This window comes from Chiloscyllium plagiosum, unplaced genomic scaffold (genome assembly GCF_037043375.1).
Source record: "Chiloscyllium plagiosum isolate Xiang-an unplaced genomic scaffold, Cpla_swu_hap1 HiC_scaffold_10, whole genome shotgun sequence".
NCBI classification, from domain to species: domain Eukaryota; kingdom Metazoa; phylum Chordata; class Chondrichthyes; order Orectolobiformes; family Hemiscylliidae; genus Chiloscyllium; species Chiloscyllium plagiosum.
Genome location: NW_028270148.1, coordinates 116205943 through 116226933, shown reverse-complemented (window position 1 = coordinate 116226933; position 20991 = coordinate 116205943). Strand labels below are relative to the sequence as shown.

The 20991-nt window shown below is 53.6% G+C and overlaps 1 protein-coding gene across 4 annotated transcripts in view; it reads right to left on the bottom strand.

The window, feature by feature from the left end:
• spred2b (sprouty related EVH1 domain containing 2b) overlaps window positions 1-20991 on the bottom strand; it is a 116973-nt gene that overhangs the window by 79673 nt on the left and 16309 nt on the right. For 2 of the 4 annotated variants that reach the window (XM_043696677.2, XM_087991689.1), the window contains exon 2: window positions 2800-2958. The exons of 1 other annotated variant lie outside the window; for it this stretch is intronic. The gene's annotated coding sequence lies outside the window, so the exon portion shown is untranslated. The remainder of the gene's footprint in view (window positions 1-2799; window positions 2959-20991) is intronic. One more of the 4 variants, XM_087991688.1, reaches the window with a different exon arrangement.

The following is a 20991-nucleotide window of genomic DNA, read 5'->3' as shown; positions in this document are numbered from 1 at the left end:
AATATATTTCCAAGTCAGGATGGTGAGTGGACTGGAGTGGAGTTTGAAGGGGGTGGTGTTCCCAGATATTTGCTGCCCTTATCCTAGATGGAAGTGGTCGCGGGTTTGGAAGGAGCGGTCTTGAGGACCTTGGTGAATTTCTGCAGTACATCTTGTAGATAGTATACACTGCTGCTACTGAGTGTCAGTGGTAGAGGGAGGGGATGTTTGTGAATGCGGTTTCATCAAGCAGGCTGCTTTGTCCTGGATGGTGTCAAGTTTCTTAGTGCTGTATCCATCCAGGCATTTGGGAAGTATTCCATCACATACCTGACTTATGCCTTGTAGATGGTGGACAGGCTCTGGGGAGTCAGGAGGGAAGTTAATCGCTGCAGGATTCCCAGCCTCTGACCTGCTCCTTTAGTCACTGTGTTTATGTGGCTAGTCCAGTTCAGTTTCTGGTCAATGGTAACCCCAGGATGTCGATAGTGGGGAAATTCAGTGATAACATGGACCAAAGGACATTACATCAGAAAGCACAAACTCAATCTCTCTTCCATCCCTATCCCCGTCAAGATCTGTACCTGTACAGCCTTTTGTCAATGTGTGAATCGCAAGATCCAATCATATTTCAATAGACATTCTGAAAAAACAGGTAGTCAGGTTCTCTTCAAAGCTGAACATTTCCTCAGCTTTCAGGTGGTTGGGAAGTTCACTCCGACTCCAGGATTTGAATACAAACTCAGGTGAAGATGCCAGAGTGTGCAAAACCAGGATCCTGCTTGACCACATGAAACACATTATTTCTTCCTCATTAGGAGATCGTGCTGCAGAGAGGGTGTCGGCTGTAATTGCCAACGCTATACTGTACTGCAGAACAAGTAATTCAGAGTACGGGAAACATTTTCAGACGCTCGAGATGAGCGAGGACAGTCCAAAACACACGCCTTCTTAACTTTAAAGGAATCTATTTATCCAGCATCAATCGTCACACTGACCACCCAGGTGAACCTGCATCCTCCCACAGTCAATATTAGCAAAAGGGTCAACAAGGTGGACTGATACAGACTCGATGGGCTGAATGACCTCCATCTGCACTGTAGGGATTCTATTAAAAAAAGCGAGATCAACAGTTTGTGTGTAAACGCTGGATTTCACGCAATGCCATGGGAAGCCTCTGACTGCCAGGACATCTTGTAAACTAGTCCTCCCTCAGCTTCCTTCATCCACCACCACCATCAACACCTCACCTCTCTCCCCCAAGATCAAGTGATTTGTACATCTGGCTGTCCACCCTTACACTTTTAGACAGAGCTGCAGAAAACAGATTAATGCTGGAGGGATGAAACCGAAGAATCTTGCTTTCTGCCACATAAACTGCACAAATCTCCATTTGCATGACACGCTGCTGCAGAAAGTGAATCTCCAAAACAAAGGTCCACATCCACTTCATTTAAAATAACAACTCAAAATGCTTTAAAAACATTGGGCCAACATTTTCCCAGTCTTCAGGTCTTTCGAGATAGTTGGAGGGGAACTTACAAAACTGAGCAGCAAAGTGAGAGGCTGAGGATCTCATCTTGTTTTTAAGAAGCAACCAAGACAGAGATTTCATTGTAATTACTCATCAACTTAGCACGACATGGCACCAATCCAATGCTGGTACCTCAGATGAAAATAATTAATTTGGGATCACTAAGAGAACCAGAGGACGACATAGGCCACGTACCCATCCTGCACCATCCAGAGAGATCACAGCTGAACTCCCAGCTCCATTCCAGTTCTCACCTGATCCTCATATCCCTCAATTCCTTCCATGTTCAAAGATCTACTGATCTCTGCACTGACCACATCAAATAACAGGCTGTCCACAGCTTTCAGATGTCGAGAGCTCAAAAACTTCACAGCCCCGTAATTAATTTTTGCAGTAAACAGCCAACCCCTTATCCCAAGAATATGACCTCTTTTACTAGTCGGTCAATTTTATTCTAAAAGGGGGAAAGAGGCAGTCCACTAGAGTGGTAATGGGTTTGGAGGATTTTCACAGGAGGACATGTTGAGGAGATTAGGCCTGTACGCGTTGGAATACAGAAGATTGAAAAGTGAAATATAAGATTTTTTGGGGCTTTACATGTTAGGTTTGGAGAATCTAGGATCAGAGAGGCACCATCTCAGTATGGAATTGCCCGTTGGAGATAGAGATGAGGGGGAATTTCTTCTGTCAGAGGGGGGGGAATTTCTTCTGTCAGAGGGGAGTGATTTTGGACCATTCCTTACTGCTGAGGGCTGTCGAGGCTGGGTCATTAAGTATATTCAAGGCTGAGACAGACAGATTTTTACTCAGGAAGGGAATCAAGGGTTGTAGGGGAAAGGCAGGAAGTGGGGGTTGAGGATGATCAGATCAGCCACGAGCTCATTGAATGGAAGACCAGAGTTGATGGGCCAAATGGCCTAATCCTGCTCCTACATCTTACATGAGAACTCTTTCAACCCAGATGGAGTATACCAATGTTTAACAGAAAAGATAAAAGTATTTACATTGTTATGGCTATGAAAAAGACTTTCCTTTCATCTACAGTTGTGAAAAATGTCCTTAACAAGGACTGGTTTTGATCGGTCATGTATTTATGCAGGTATTCGAAACCTAGGCTCGGCCATGATCAGTGCACATTTTTCAGCACGTGGGAAAGGATGGCAACCATTTTGTACATAGAACTTTCCAGAAGCGCTGAGACAGGGGTGAATGGTGATTAAGGGATAGATGTTTAAGACTTCTCTTGCTTTAAATATAGCTGGAGGAGTTTTTAAATTGATATTCACCTGTCCAGGTAGCCGAGTGCCTGGGTTTACACCCACAACATTGCGCTGGTGTTGCAATGAAACGTCACCCGCTCAGTCCTGAAGTGGAGATTATTCTACAAACCTTCCAAACCAGAAGCCCAAGTTCCTATCTGTTTCAAGGAGATGTCAATCACTGTTCTAATTCAAAAACAAAGTACAGCATGAGGATAAATTTAATCAAAATGCATGTGATATGAAACAGATTTTTCAGCAAATCTCCAACCCACTGGAGTTTCTGAATATTTTAGTTAGACAACTCTCTATGTATAGTGCCTGTACCACTCCCACTGGCTGTGCTTCCAATACCAAAACAAGCAAACATTACCGATCCAGAAATAGCAGACAGTGAGCGAGTCCCTTGGGCATTCCACACCTAAATCTCCCAATCTTGCACCACTTAGTGTCTGAGTGACGTGCCATGGACACATTGCAGCGAATGGCTCACATTATGGAAACCAACTGAATGTCAACAATATCGGAGGGCATTGGACAATTATTAAAAAAGAAACAAAGTGTATGGAGACAAAGGCAATGAGTCACGATACTAACTGGGAGAGCTGGCACAGATGATGGGCCGAATGGCCTGTTTTGTGCTGTAACGATTCTGTGATTCTAACAACTGACCAACTGATCGCACACTCCATTGCACGGAGTGTGTGTGAGGGCAGCTTATGGCAGAACATGTTACACACTGCCTTGAAGGTACACTGTCTGTCTGGGCTGGAATCTGCATCAGATCCATACCACCCGACACTTAGAGCTGCTTGGCTAACCCTCTCCATGAGAAAACAACACATCCCCAAAAAGATGGTGCAGCATCCTCTACTTTTTGTCATTTACATAAATGATTTGGATGCGAGCATAAGAGGTACAGTTAGTAAGTTTGCAGATGACACCAAAATTGGAGGTGTAGTGGACAGTGAAGGGGATTACCTCAGATTACAACAGGATCTGGACCAGATGGGCCAATGGGCTGAGAAGTGGCAGATGGAGTTTAATTCAGATAAATGCGAGGTGCTGCATTTTGGGAAAGCAAATCTTAGCAGGACTTATACACTTACTGGTAAAGTGCTAGGGAGTGTTGCTGAACAAAGAGACCTTGGAGTGCAGGTTCATAGCTCCTCGAAAGTGGAGTCACAGGTAGATAGGATAGTGAAGGTGTTTGGTATGCTTTCCTTTATTGGTCAGAGTATTGAGTACAGGAGTTGGGAGGTCATGTTGTGGCTGTACAGGACATTGGTTGGGCCACTGTTGGAATATTGCGTGCAATTCTGGTCTCCTTCCTATCGGGAAGATGTTGTGAAACTTGAAATGATTCAGAAAAGATTTACAAGGATGTTGCCAGGGTTGGTGGAATTGAGCTATAGGGAGAGGCTGAACAGGCTGGGGCTGTTTTCCCTGGAGCGTCGGAGGCTGAGGGGTGACCTTATAGGTTTACAAAATTATGAGGGACATGGATAGGATAAACTTTTCCCTGGGGTGGGGGAGTCCAGAACTAGAGGGCATAGGTTTAGGGTGAGAGGGGAAAGATATAAAAGAGACCTAAGGGGCAACCTTTTCACGCAGAGGGTGGTACGTGTATGGAATGAGCTGCCAGAAGATATGGTGGAGCTGGTACATTTAAAAAGACATCTGGAAAGGTTTGGAGGGATATGGGCCGGGTGCTGGCAGGTGGGACTAGATTGGGTTGGGATATCTGGTCGGCATGGACGGGTTGGACTGAAGGGTCTATTTCTGTGCTGTACATCTCTATGACTCTATAACTGTACGATTAAACCTGTATTGAAAAGGGTTGGAAAAAGAATGAAAGAGCCAGTCTAATTCCATATGCTCAGCTCAATGGGAGTATCCAGTGATTTGGAGATGCCCTCATCCACAAGCCCAGGGCTCTCCTCACCCCGCCCAGTGCAGCTGAGGGGCAACATGACCCCTCAGCAACAGAAACCACTTTACCCCTTCCCCCTACTCATTACTGTATACAACCCCCTCCCTCACCTCTCTCAGCCTACCCCCTACTCTCACACAACCCCTTTCCCCATTCCATCTCTCACTACCCATACCCTTCCACCCGCCCCCCCACCCACACACACACACAAAGGGTTAACTTCCCTCTGACATGAGGCACTCAAGTGGGGATACACTCGGGACGCCTCAAACTGGCATCAGAGGCAATCCTTAAAAAGGGGTTAGGAGTCTCAAGGGCCAGTTCCAATATCCCCACCATCACAGAGAATAAGGCCCTCTGCATTACACAGGCCAGACTTTGACAAACTGCTGAGTTTGGATTTGGACTTCCCACGAACAGTGGGACTGCTGGGGGCCAATGAGTTAGGAGACCGAGACAGCTCTTGGGCAGATTCTAAGACAGCTCAAAAGACCACATCAATTTAGCAGTTTACAATGACAGGTTAAAAGCCCCACCAAAGATGGACTGGCACCAGGCTTATTTTTAACATCACTGCTCTTCCCCTGGTACTCACTGGACAGAGGCTGCTTCCACCTTGCACCAATGCAGCCATAGTTACTTCAAAATGGACAGGGAGCAGGGAGAACCAGAACACAGGCCTTTTCCAGGGAATCCCTGATGTGACAGAGGGGGGGGGGGGAAAAAACTACCTCCTGGTCATTTGGGGTGGGACAGAGTATCTTAAAAAATAGGAGCTGATCTCTCAGGAGAGAAATCAAGAAACATTTTCACACAGAAAAAGCAAAGAAGAAGTCTGGAACTCTCCTGTAAATGGCAAATACAACATCAACTGTCTGCGGGAAATAAGGGGTTGATGGATTTGTTTTGCTGGTGTTAAGAGATATGGAGAAAAGGCAACACTCGAGTGTCAACAGAAAGAACAGATTTGAAGGGCTGAATAGCCTGGTCCTGTTCCCATTGTTTGGATACAATGAAATGGAGAAAACTGCTGTGTTGAATCAAATTTAAATGGCACCAGAAGGTGGGAAGGTGACCCTTTTATAGTTAATCGAGATGTTTTAATGCTGGGGGAGAATGCTGCATAAAGACCTCACAGCAGAGGCAGAGGCCGCTCCCCCAGACACAGGAGAGGGGTACCAAAGCAGGGCAGGCTGGGGGCTCATCTGGATGGGACATGCACCAGAATACATGATTAATTACAAACCTATCACCCTCAGAATACTTCAGTGGCCAGGGCTTATGCTTGAGCTCCAGCACGTGAATAACACTGAGTGTTTGTTTCAAGTCTCCAGCACATGTAAAGTGCTGGAGAAACTCAGCAGGTCTGGCAGCATCTGTAGAGAGAGGAACCGTATTAATGTTTCAAGTCTGATACAACTCTTCTCAGGATTTGAGGACACTGTTTCTCTGTTCACAGGCCCAGCTGAGTACCTGCAGCACTGTGTGTGTGTGTGTGTGTGTGTGTGTGTGTGTGTGTGCGCGCGTGTGTGCGCGCGCGCGGGGGTGTTTTGGATCCTCGTATGTACTTGCTTTACAGACAGCTTCCTACCTCCACCAGCCAGTTCAGAAAGTAGCACTCTCACTGATGGACACAGTTTCACGTTCGAATCCCACTCAGAGACTGAAGTGCGCACATCGAGCCTAAACGGTCAGTGAAGCAGTGAGGGAGTGTCTCTGATACATTTTATTTTAAAGATGGCCATTAAATGGAGCAGTCATGGTGTGGATATAAAAGATCCCACAGTACAATTTCAAAGGAGAGTAGGGGAAGAGCTCCTAGTTCCCTGGGCACTACATCTGCTTCAACCAAGATCACACACAAACTGGAAGCTTCATCCAGCCACCAACAGACTGCTGTCTGTGGGAGCTTATGTGGACAAACTGGCTACCTCACTTCCTACTTCAGTCATAGTCTCTGTGAATGGCAGAGCAGACTCAATGGGGTGAATGGTCTATTTCTGCTCCTCTGTCTTATGGTCTTATTATAACAGTGACTACACTGTAACATTTCATCACTAGCTATAGAGCACTTTGGGACATCCAGTGTGGTGAAAGATGCCAAATAACTGCAAGTCTTTTTTTTTAACGACAACATTCAGCAACACATCTGATACTAACATTATTTCCTCTTTCACACAACCGAGAATCCAAAAGGTCAACTCCACCACTCCTTTCAACAGTTGCTCTTCAACAGCCATGACACGGTCCTTTTGTATCGAAATGGCCAAAATTCTCAACAGGTGGAAAGCTCCACTTTCGAAATTCCAAAGCACCTGGTGATTATTCTTTAAAATCTAACCATTGAACTCTCCTGACCACACAAGCCAAACCAGAGCGTTCATTGCCCTTGCTTGGAGGCAGATTCACTCTCCCATCAATCAGCCACGCTCATTGTATAAAGCAGCCTGAGCTTATTGGCAAGGACAAAGAGAAAGCCCAGTTAGACATCAGGAATGTAACCCACAAATACAGAGTATACCACACGTACAAATGTAAACTGGTCTGTCTCTACCTTGAATTCCGAAGGTTTATTTAAAAATGGTTAACTAATCAAGTCAACAGCAAACAGGAGGTGAAAATATCCATTTACAATTGTCACTCCAACCTCAATATTGGCAGTGTATTGGGAAAGGAAATGATTTAAGGATTAGTGATACTCAGCTGAATCCCCTCATACCATGACTCTCTCAGGGCTGTAATTGTGAAGAAATTTATTGAAACTGACTAAGACTTGAGCAAGTCGAAAAAATCTGAAGGCCTAACAGTCTTTCAAGTACATTCCATAGGCCCCTGTTCACGAGGGGAAAGAAAAACAAGACCTTTTCGAAACTATTTTGACATTTTGCTACAGGCATAAAGTAGTTTCCTACGAACTTAGATTACTAAATTAACAACATGACTCCAAAACACATTGTCTTGTGACTCGAAAGATTGGAACCTTTAGCAAATTTTCTTGCCTTCATCCTCTAAGTAAAGATGCCAGGTTCCAAATGAATGAAATAATTTGGTGAGGGGGAAGAGGATGTTACAAGAATTAAACAAATCTTGTCGTTATGATTCTCTGCACAATTCCTGATCAAGTACAAAAAGACAGAATGATTCACAAATGCATGGCCAAAATTATTTTGTGTAAATTCACTTGTGAAATTATCGCATTGAAATGCTCTGCTGTCTCTCTCTAAAAGGCAGGATGAGGGAGTCCAAGCTGCACTTCATGCTGGTCTTTAGAACCTGCCTTGCAGTCAAAAACAAAATGCAACTCCTTAGGGATACCAGTCGGACAGCCTCAGAGAACAAAGAGATCGACAGATATGTCACATCAACCCTCAAGAAGCTGCCCATCACCCACATACACAACCCCCCCACCACACCCACACACATACACCCCCACCACACACACACCACCCCACACACCCACCCACATACACACACACTCCCCCACACACACCTCCACACACCCCCTCACACACACCCCCTCCACACATACACCCCCACATACACCCCCACACCCCCTCCACATACCCCCTCCACTCACCCCCACACCCACCCTCCACACACCCACACACATCCTCCACACACACACACACCCCCGCCACACATCCCCCCTCCACACACATCCCCTCCACACACCCACACCCACTCACACACGCCCACGCCACACACACACACCCTCCACACACCCCCACACACACCCCCACACACACCCATATACACACACACAACCCCTCCACACATGCGCCCCACACACCCCCTCGACACATCCCCCACACACACACCCACCCCGACACACACACACACACCCACACAGCCTCCACACACCCTCGACATACACCCACCCCCACACACACACCCTTAACACACACCCTCCATACACACCCCCCCACACACACACCCTACACACCCCCACCACCCCACACCCTACACCCCCCTACACTCCCCCCCCCACACACACACACCCCCACACACACCCTCCACACGCCCCCCCCCACACACACCCACCCTCCACACACCCTCCACACACACCCACCCGACACACACAGACCCCCACACCTTACACCCCCCCTACACTCCCCCCCACACACACACCCCCCACACACACACCCTCCACACACACACACACCCTCCACACACACACACCCTCCACACGCCCCCCCCACACACACCCACCCTCCACACGCCCCCCAGACACACACCCTCCACACGCCCCCCCCCACACACACCCACCCTCCACACGCCCCCCCCCCACACACACCCACCCTCCACACGCCCCCCCCCCCCCCACACACACACCCCCTCCACACGGCCCCCACACACACACCCTCCACACGCCTCCCCCCACACACCCTCCACACACACACCCTCCACACACCCTCCCCACACACACCCTCCACACGCCCCCCAAAACACACACACACCCTCCACACATCCCCACACACACACACCCTCCACACATCCCCACACACACCCTCCACACATCCCCACACACACACACTCCACACATCCCCACATACACACACATCTCCACACACACACACATCCCCACACACACACTCACACATCCCCACACACACACACTCCACACATCCCCACACACACACACTCCACACATCCCCACACACACACACTCCACACATCCCCACACACACACACTCCACACATCCCCACACACACACACTCCACACATCCCCACACACACACACTCCACACATCCCCACACACACACACTCCACACATCCCCACACACACACACTCCACACATCCCCACACACACACACTCCACACATCCCCACACACACACACTCCACACATCCCCACACACACACACTCCACACATCCCCACACACACACACTCCACACATCCCCACACACACACACTCCACACATCCCCACACACACACACTCCACACATCCCCACACACACACACACTCCACACATCCCCACACACACACACTCCACACATCCCCACACACACACACTCCACACATCCCCACACACACACACTCCACACATCCCCACACACACACACTCCACACATCCCCACACACACACACTCCACACATCCCCACACACACACACTCCACACATCCCCACACACACACACTCCACACATCCCCACACACACACACTCCACACATCCCCACACACACACACTCCACACATCCCCACACACACACACTCCACACATCCCCACACACACACACTCCACACATCCCCACACACACACACTCCACACATCCCCACACACACACACTCCACACATACACACCCTCCACATCCCCACACACACACACACCCTCCACACATCCCCACACACACACACTCCACACATCCCCACACACACACACACATCCCCACACACACACACTCCACACATCCCCACACACACACCCTCCACACATCCCCACACACACACGCACCCCCTCCACACGTCCCCACACACACACACGCACCCCCTCCACACGTCCCCACACACACACACGCACCCCCTCCACACATCCCCACACACACACACGCACCCCTCCACACATCCCCACACACACACACGCACCCCTCCACACGTCCCCACACATACACACACCCCCTCCACACGTCCCCACATACACGCACCCCCTCCACACGTCCCCACACACCCACACCCTCCACACGTCGCCACACACCCACACCCTCCACACATCCCCACACACACACACCCTCCACACCCACACCCTGCACACATCCCCACACACCCACACCCTCCACACATCCCCACACACCCACACCCACACCCTCCACACATCCCCACATACACGCACCCCCTCCACACGTCCCCAAACACCCACACCCTCCACACATCCTCACACACACACACCCTCCACACCCACACCCTGCACACATCCCCACACACCCACACCCTCCACACATCCCCACACACCCACACCCACACCCTCCACACATCCCCACACACCCCCCACCCTCCACACATCCCCACACACACCCCCACCCTCCACACATCCCCACACACACCCCCACCCTCCACACATCCCCACACACACACACACCCTCCACACATCCCCACACACACACACACCCTCCACACATCCCCACACACACACACACCCTCCACACATCCCCACACACACACACACCCTCCACACATCCCCACACACACACACACCCTCCACACATCCCCCACACACACACACACCCTCCACACATCCCCACACACACACACACCCTCCACACATCCCCACACACACACACACCCTCCACACATCCCCACACACACACACACCCTCCACACATCCCCACACACACACACACCCTCCACACATCCCCACACACACACACACCCTCCACACATCCCACACACACACACACCCTCCACACATCCCCACACACACACACACCCTCCACACATCCCCACACACACACACCCTCCACACATCCCCACACACACACACCCTCCACACATCCCCACACACACACACACCCTCCACACATCCCCACACACACACACACCCTCCACACATCCCCACACACACACACACCCTCCACACATCCCCACACACACACACACACCCTCCACACATCCCCACACACACACACCCTCCACACATCCCCACAAACACACTCACACATCCCCACACACACACACTCACACATCCCCACACACACACACTCCACACATCCCCACACACACACACTCCACACATCCCCACACACACACACTCCACACATCCCCACACACACACACACACACTCCCCACACACACACACACTCCACACACACCCCCACACACACACACACTCCACACACACACACACACTCCACACACACACACACACTCCACACATCCCCACACACACACACACCCTCCACACATCCCCACACACACACACCCTCCACACATCCCCACAAACACACTCACACATCCCCACACACACACACTCCACACATCCCCACACACACACACACACACTCCACACATCCCCACACACACACACACTCCACACACACCCCCACACACACACACACACACTCCACACACACACACACACTCCACACATCTCCACACACACACACACACTCCACACATCCCCACACACACACACACACACTCCACACATCCCCACACACACACACACACACTCCACACATCCCCACACACACACACACACACTCCACACATCCCCACACACACACACTCCACACATCCCCACACACACACACTCCACACATCCCCACACACACACACTCCACACATCCCCACACACACACACTCCACACATCCCCACACACACACACTCCACACATCCCCACACACACACACTCCACACATCCCCACACACACACACTCCACACATCCCCACACACACACACTCCACACATCCCCACACACACACACACCCTCCACACATCCCCACACACACACACACCCTCCACACATCCCCACACACACACACACCCTCCACACATCCCCACACACACACACACCCTCCACACATCCCCACACACACACACACCCTCCACACATCCCCACACACACACACACCCTCCACACATCCCCACACACACACACACCCTCCACACATCCCCACACACACACACACCTGCCACACATCCCCACACACACACACACCTGCCACACATCCCCACACACACACACACCCTCCACACATCCCCCCACACACACACCCTCCACACATCCCCACACACACACACACCCTCCACACACACACACCCTCCACACACACACACACCCCCTCCACACATCCCCACACACACACACACCCTCCACACATCCCCACACACACACACCCTCCACACATCCCCCCACACACACACACACCCTCCACACATCCCCCCCCACACACACACCCTCCACACACACACACCCTCCACACACACACACCCTCCACACACACACACCCTCCACACGCCCCCCCCCCACACACACCCACCCTCCACACGCCCCCCAGACACACACCCTCCACACGCCCCCCCCCACACACCCACCCTCCACACACACACCCTCCACACACACACCCTCCACACACACACACCCTCCACACACACACACCCTCCACACACACACCCTCCACACACACACACACCCTCCACACACACACACACCCTCCACACACACACACACCCTCCACACACACACACACCCTCCACACACACACACACCCTCCACACACACACACACACACACACACCCTCCACACACACCCTCCACACACACCCTCCACACACACCCTCCACACACACACACACACCCTCCACACACACACACACACCCTCCACACACACACACACACCCTCCACACACACACACACACCCTCCACACACACACACACACCCTCCACACACACACACACACCCTCCACACACACACACACCCTCCACACACACACACACACCCTCCACACACACACACACACCCTCCACACACACACACCCTCCACACACACACACCCTCCACACACACACACCCTCCACACACACACACCCTCCACACACACACACCCTCCACACACACACACACCCTCCACACACACACCCTCCACACACACACCCTCCACACACACCCTCCACACACACACCCTCCACACACACACCCTCCACACACACACCCTCCACACCCTCCCCACACCCCCACACACACACACCCACCCTCCACACATCCCCACACACACACATCCTCCACACATCCCCACGCACACACACACACACCCTCCACACATCCCCACACACACACACACACCCTCCACACATCCCCACACACCCTCCACACACACACACCCTCCACACACACACACACACCCTCCACACACACACACACCGTCCACACACACACACACACCCTCCACACACACACACACACCCTCCACACACACACACACACCCTCCACACACACACACACACCCTCCACACACACACACACACACCCTCCACACACACACACACACACCCTCCACACACACACACACCCTCCACACACACACACACACCCTCCACACACACACACACACCCTCCACACATCCCCACACACACACACACACCCTCCACACATCCCCACACACACACACCCTCCACACACACACACACACACCCTCCACACACACACACACACACCCTCCACACACACACACACACCCTCCACACACACACACACACACCCTCCACACACACACACACACCCTCCACACACACACACACACACCCTCCACACACACACACACACACCCTCCACACACACACACACCCTCCACACACACACACACACCCTCCACACACACACACACCCTCCACACATCCCCACACACACACACACACCCTCCACACATCCCCACACACACACACCCTCCACACACACACACACCCTCCACACATCCCCACACACACACACACACCCTCCACACATCCCCACACACACACACCCTCCACACACACACACACACCCTCCACACACACACACACACCCCCTCCACACACACACACACACCCCCTCCACACACACACACACACACCCTCCACACACACACACACACACCCTCCACACACACACACACACACCCTCCACACACACACACACACACCCTCCACACACACACACACACCCTCCACACACACACACACACACCCTCCACACACACACACACACACCCTCCACACATCCCCACACACACACACCCTCCACACACACACACACACACCCTCCACACACACACACACACACCCTCCACACACACACACACACCCTCCACACACACACACACACCCTCCACACACACACACACACACCCTCCACACATCCCCACACACACACTCCACACATCCCCACACACACCCTCCACACATCCCCACACACACACACCCTCCACACATCCCCACACACACACACCCTCCACACACACACACACACCCTCCACACACACACACACCCTCCACACACACACACACACCCTCCACACATCCCCACACACACACACACCCTCCACACATCCCCACACACACACACCCTCCACACATCCCCACACACACACACCCTCCACACACACACACACACACCCTCCACACACACACACACACACCCTCCACACACACACACACCCTCCACACACACACACACACCCTCCACACACACACACCCTCCACACACACACACACACACCCTCCACACATCCCCACACACACCCTCCACACATCCCCACACACACCCTCCACACATCCCCACACACACCCTCCACACATCCCCACACACACCCTCCACACATCCCCACACACACACACCCTCCACACATCCCCACACACACACACCCTCCACACATCCCCACACACACACACCCTCCACACATCCCCACACACACACACCCTCCACACACCCCACACACACACACCCTCCACACACACACACACACACACCTCCACACACACACACACCCTCCACACACACACACCCTCCACACACACACACACACCCTCCACACCCACACACACACCCTCCACACCCACACACACACCCTCCACACCCACACACACACCCTCCACACCCACACACACACCCACACACCCCCCACACACACACCCTCCACACACACACACACCCTCCACACACACACACACCCTCCCACACACACACACACCCTCCACACACACACACACCCCCCACACACACACACCCTCCACACACACACACACCCTCCACACACACACACACCCCCACACACACACACACACACCCTCCACACACCCCACACACACACACCCCCACACATCCCCACACACACACACCCCCCACACATCCCCACACACACACCACCCCCACACCCACACACACACACACCCTCCACACACACACACACCCCCACACACACACACCCCCCACACACACACACACACCCTCCACACCCACACACACACCCCCCCACACCCACACACACACCCTCCACACCCACACACACACCCTCCACACCCACACACACACCCTCCACACCCACACACACACCCCCTCCACACACACACCCTCCACACACACACACACCCTCCACACACACACACACCCTCCACACACACACACACCCCCACACACACACACACCCTCCACACACACACACCCCCACACACACACACACCCTCCACACACACACACACCCCCACACACACACACACACACCCTCCACACACACACACACACACCCTCCACACACACACACCACACCCTCCACACACACACACACACACCCTCCACACACACACACACCCTCCACACACACACACACCCCACCACACACACACACACACACCCCTCCACACACACACACACCCCCTCCACACACACACACACACACCCTCCACACACACACCACACACACCCTCCACACACACACACACACACCCTCCACACACACACACACACCCTCCACACACACACACCCTCCACACACACACACCCTCCACACACACACACCCTCCACACACACACACCCTCCACACACCCCCACACACACACACCCTCCACACATCCCCACACACACACACCCACCCTCCACACACCCCCACACACACACACCCCCACCCTCCACACATCCCCACACACACACATCCTCCACACACACACAAACCCTCCACACACACACACACACCCTCCACACCCACACCCTCCACACACACACACCCTCCACACACACACACACCCTCCACACACACACACACCCTCCACACACACACACACCCTCCACACACACACACACCCTCCACACACACACACACCCTCCACACACACACACACCCTCCACACACACACACCCTCCACACACACACACACACCCTCCACACACACACACACACACCCCCACACACACACACACACACACCCTCCACACACACACACACACCCTCCACACACACACACACACCCTCCACACACACACACACACCCTCCACACACACACACACACCCTCCACACACACACACCCTCCACACACAACCTCCACACATCCCCACACACACACACACACCCTCCACACATCCCCACACACACACACACACCCTCCACACATCCCCACACACACACACTCACCCTCCACACATCCCCACACACACACACACCCCTCCACACATCCCCACAAACACACACACACCCTCCACACACCCCCACACACCCTCCACACACACACACCCTCCACACACACACACACACCCTCCACACACACACACACACATACCCTCCACACACTCACACACACACACCCTCCACACACACACACCCTCCACACACACACACACACCCTCCACACACACACACACACATACCCTCCACACACACACACACACACCATCCACACACACACACACACCCTCCACACACACACACACCCTCCACACACACACACACCCCTCCACACACACACCACACCCTCCACACACACACACACACCCTCCACACACACACACACACCCCCTCTACACACACACACACACACCCTCCACACACACACACACACCCTCCACACACACACACACACACCCTCCACACACACACACACACACCCTCCACACACACACACACACACACCCTCCACACACACACACACACCCTCCACACACACACACCCTCCACACACACACACACACCCTCCACACACACACACACACCCTCCACACACACACACACACCCTCCACACACACACACACAGACACCCTCCACACACACACCCTCCACACACACACACACACACCCTCCACACACACACACACACCCTCCACACACACACACACCCTCCACACACACACACACACACACCCTCCACACATCCCCACACACACACACCCTCCACACACACACACACACACACACCCTCCACACACACACACACACCCTCCACACACACACACACACCCTCCACACACACACACACATCCTCCACACACACACACACCCTCCACACACACAGACACCCTCCACACACACAGACACCCTCCACACACACACACACAGACACCCTCCACACACACACACACAGACACCCTCCACACACACACACACAGACACCCTCCACACACACACAGACACCCTCCACACACACACCCTCCACACACACACACACAGACACCCTCCACACACACACACACACCCTCCACACACACACACATCCTCCACACATCCCCACACACACACACACACACCCTCCACACACACACACACCCTCCACACACACCCTCCACACACACACACACACCCTCCACACACACACACACACCCTCCACACACACACACACCCTCCACACACACACCCTCCACACACACACACACACCCTCCACACACACACACACCCTCCACACACCCTCCACACACACACACACCCTCCACACACACACACCCTCCACACACACACACCCTCCACACACACACACCCTCCACACACACACACCCTCCACACACACACACCCTCCACACACACACACACCCTCCACACACACACACACCCTCCACACATCCCCACACACACACACCCTCCACACACACACACACACCCTCCACACACACACACACACACCCTCCACACACACACACACACACCCTCCACACATCCCCACACACACACACCCTCCACACACACACACACACACCCTCCACACACACACACACACCCTCCACACACACACACACACCCTCCACACACACACACACACCCTCCACACACACACACACACCCTCCACACACACACACACCCTCCACACACACACACACCCTCCACACACACACACACACCCTCCACACACACACACACACCCTCCACACACACACACACACCCCCTCCACACACACACTCCACACACACTCCACACACACACAGCACCCTCCACACACACACACAGACACCCTCCACACACACACACAGACACCCTCCACACACACACACACAGACACCCTCCACACACACACACACAGACACCCTCCACACACACACACACACAGACACCCTCCACACACACACACACAGACACCCTCCACACACACACACACAGACACCCTCCACACACACACACACAGACACCCTCCACACTCACACACACAGACACCCTCCACACACACACCCTCCACACACACACACACCCTCCACACACACACACACACCCTCCACACACACACACACACCCCTCCACACCCACACACACACCCTCCACACACACACACACACCCTCCACACCCACACACACACCCTCCACACCCCACACACACACCCTCCACACACACACACCCCCCACACACACACCCTCCACACACACACCCTCCACACACACACACACCCTCCACACACACACACACCCTCCACACACACACACACCCTCCACACACACACCCTCCACACACACACACACCCACCCTCCACACACACCCTCCACATACACACCGTCCACACACACACACACACCCTCCACACACACACACCCTCCACACATCCCCACACACACACACCCTCCACACATCCCCACACACACACACCCTCCACACATCCCCACACACACACACCCTCCACACATCCCCACACACACACACCCTCCACACATCCCCACACACACACACCCTCCACACATCCCCACACACACACACACACACACCCTCCACACATCCCCACACGCACACACACACACACCCTCCACACAACCCCACACACACACACACCCTCCACACATCCCCACACACACACACCCTCCACACATCCCCACACACACACACACCCTCCACACATCCCCACACACACACACACACACCCTCCACACATCCCCACAAACACACACACACCCTCCACACACCCCCACACACCCTCCACACACACACACCCTCCACACACACACACACCCTCCACACACACACACACACCCTCCACACACACACACACACACACATACCCTCCACACACACACACACCCTCCACACACACACACACACACACATACCCTCCACACACACACACACCCTCCACACACACACACACCCTCCACACACACACACACACCCTCCACACATCCCCACACACACACACACACACCCTCCACACATCCCCACACACACACACCCTCCACACACACACACACCCTCCACACACACACACACCCTCCACACACACACACCACACACACCACACACACCCTCCACACACACACACCCTCCACACACACACACACACACCCTCCACACACACACACACACCCTCCACACACACACACACACCCTCCACACACACACACACACCCTCCACACACACACACACACACCCTCCACACATCCCCACACACACACACCCTCCACACATCCCCACACACACACACCCTCCACACACACACACACACACACACACACCCTCCACACACACACACACAACCCTCCACACACACACACACACCCTCCACACACACACACACATCCTCCACACACACACACCCTCCACACACACCCACCCTCCACACACACCCTCCACACACACAGACACCCTCCACACACACAGACACCCTCCACACACACACACAGACACCCTCCACACACACACACACAGACACCCTCCACACACACACACACAGACACCCTCCACACACACACAGACACCCTCCACACACACACAGACACCCTCCACACACACACCCTCCACACACACACCCTCCACACACACACACACAGACACCCTCCACACACACACACACAGACACCCTCCACACACACACACACACACCCTCCACACACACACACCCACCCTCCACACACACACACACACACCCTCCCACACACACACACCCTCCACACACACACACACACCCTCCACACACACACACACACACCCTCCACACACACACACACACCCTCCACACACACACACACCCTCCACACACACACACACCCTCCACACCCACACACACCCTCCACACCCACACACACACCCTCCACACCCACACACACCCTCCACACCCACACACACACCCTCCACACCCACACACACACCCTCCACACCCACACACACACCCTCCACACCCACACACACACCCTCCACACCCACACACACACCCTCCACACCCACACACACACCCTCCACACCCACACCCTCCACACACACACACACCCTCCACACACACACACACACCCTCCACACACACACACACACACACCCTCCACACACACACACACACACACCCTCCACACACACACACACACACCCTCCACACACACACACACACACCCTCCACACACACACACA